At 51.0% G+C, this 2500-nt stretch overlaps 1 protein-coding gene across 1 annotated transcript in view; it reads left to right on the top strand.

Annotated features, from left to right (window-relative positions):
- The window catches only part of zfhx3b (zinc finger homeobox 3b), a 260599-nt gene that overhangs the window by 15293 nt on the left and 242806 nt on the right, over positions 1-2500 (top strand).

The raw sequence follows: 2500 nt of genomic DNA, 5'->3' as shown, positions 1-2500 counted from the left end.
ATCTGCCTCCTGGCCTCTATTTGCCCCCTCTGCCCCTCCCTCGCCCAGGGAACATTAGCATAAAATTAGCCTAGGCCTTGCATGTGAATGGGCCCCATTCATGAATGGCTCCAGACGAGACAAACTGCCTGGCAGACCTGAAAGAGTCAGTGCTCCGCTTTCTGCATGGCACGTGCCTCTCCACCCCCCAAACCCCTCACCCACTCTTAAACTGGCACTCGCTGCCTCATGAGAGAGAGAGAGAGAGAGAGAGAGAGAGGGCACCCCGCACCCTAATACCCCCATCTCTCTCTCTCTCTCTCTGTGCCCATGAGAGTCCTTGTTGGTGGCGGCTGGCTGGCGTAACAGGCGGGTGTGGCTGCAACAAGTGTGTGTGTGCACATTACCATGCTTGCCAGCCAGCCCGCCAGTACAGCCCTGCACTTGGCAGCCTGCCTGGCTATCTGCACGCCCCCCTCACGCAGATAAAGAGCTGATTGTGCCAGGGGACTGCGCTGGCGGGAGGGGGGGTAAGGGGGGGGGGGGTGATGGGAAAGGGGAAGGGGGGCCTGATTTACATAGTGCCGCCGAGACGACACCCCGCATATGCAAAGCAGCAGAGCAGCAATTAGGGCTCGTTAGTGCTTTTGTTTAGCGAGGCGGAGAGAGCTGGCGAGGGGCGGCTGCCACGCCGCCTCCGTGCCACCCCCTCACCCCCCGCCCCGTGTGCCTCCGCTGGGACCGAGTGTCGGAATGCCACTGCCGCCACGTGCTGCCAAACACACACATAAACACACACACTACTCCCCCCACCCTCGTCCACGCCTACTCATCGTGCCAAACTGGCATGTGCAGACCGAGCGTGGACTCCCCTGTGCACTGGCTGTAAACAGGCTGCTGGCTCATGCCATGTTCACCATGCCCCACGCCATTCCTGTGTGCCCGCAACATGTGCTACTAACATTATTTGTATTATCTATGAATAATATCTATGTATATAATGTGTGTATATATAATGTATGCTATAAATATGCTCTAAATCGATGTACTTTATTATCATAACCTTAGATACATAGTAAACATATTCAATAGTAAATCAATGGTCCGTATGCTCCAGAGTTAGCTGTTTCCTTGAGTAGATCTACTCTACAGCATTGTGTAGGATTGTTCTTCAGAATCCAGCATCAAAGCTCTGGAGAGAGCATCTGGGTGTTTCCACCTCAGTACATGTGACAAGTATACTTACTGTGATAAGTGTGCTGTGGAGAACTGTCTCTTGCCCAGTTGATTAGGTCTCTGCTAAATCATAATAAAGAGATACACCTCTGGGAAGTGAGAGAGAGAGAGAGAGAGAGAGAGAGAGAGAGAGAGAGAGAGAGAGAGAGACCCGTCCGTGTAACTTTTAAGGGGTGTTTTTTGAGAGGATCCTTCCCTTCGAAGCTGCTTAACGTGAGAAGGTGATAGTTTCTAAAACACCTGCTTCTGGAATCTGCCATTACACTGCCAGTGAAGCTGTTAAGTAGGACATGTTTTGGGCATGTTCAAAGGCCAGCTGTAATGCACAGCAACCACCTGAGACAAGTCATCGTAAGGTTATCCGTGAGGTGTTGTATTTCGTCGCAACACTTTTCCATGATGACTGTTGGAAAACCACTCACATCAGGGTCACGGTAGCATGTATTCACATGTCCATAGCAAAGGCCTGCAAGAGGCAGACACAGCTTTTGTTTATGAGTGTTACTTTTGGTGCTAGTGAAAGAATATGGCTCATTGTATGGAAAAGTACTAGGCATGGGGAAGGGTCATTTTAACATGTGAATATTAGTTTTATTTTTTCTGGGCACACACTGATTTCTGTGTCCTGTGCTTTGTGTGTGTGTGTGTGTGTGTGTGTGTGTGTGTGTGTGTGTGAGTCTGTGCGGGTGCTTTTGTCTATTATCCCGATGAAGTCTAGAAAAAGCGGCCAATTGCAAATGCAAATAGCAGGGCAGCATAAATCAGCGGGCGCGTGTGGCCAGGAGAATATGGTGTAATAGTTATTGCCAAATGAAGTGGCATGGGGATCAATATCACACTATATGTCACCCGGGCCGTAATGGTGCTTTGGCTGCGGGAGGCCATGGAATACAGGGGGGCTTCCTCCCACCCCACCCCACCCCACTGCAGACCTCCACCATCCGTCCTGGCTGGCCTATAAATCTGCCCAGGCCGCCCCGTTGACTGCGCCCCTGCATTAAAGCACATAAGTAATTAGTGGACATCCCTCACACCGCCCCTCTCCACCCAAATCTGTTGTAGCCTGGCCTCACCGATGCTGACTTGATTCAAAGCTCCAGAACTGACGAGTTTGCACAAACTGGAGGTGTGTCTGTGTCTGTGTGTGTGTGTGTGTGTGTGTGTGTGTGTGTGTGTGTGTGTGTGTGTGTGTGTGTGTGTGTGTGTGTGTGTGTGTGTGTGTGTGTGTGTGTGTGTGTGTGTCTGAAGCTTTGTATTTCAGAGTATTGTGTTTGTAGCCCTGAGT

This window comes from Alosa alosa, chromosome 14, assembly GCF_017589495.1.
Source record: "Alosa alosa isolate M-15738 ecotype Scorff River chromosome 14, AALO_Geno_1.1, whole genome shotgun sequence".
In the NCBI taxonomy this organism is placed as follows: domain Eukaryota; kingdom Metazoa; phylum Chordata; class Actinopteri; order Clupeiformes; family Clupeidae; genus Alosa; species Alosa alosa.
This window is presented reverse-complemented; position numbering and strand designations above follow the sequence as displayed.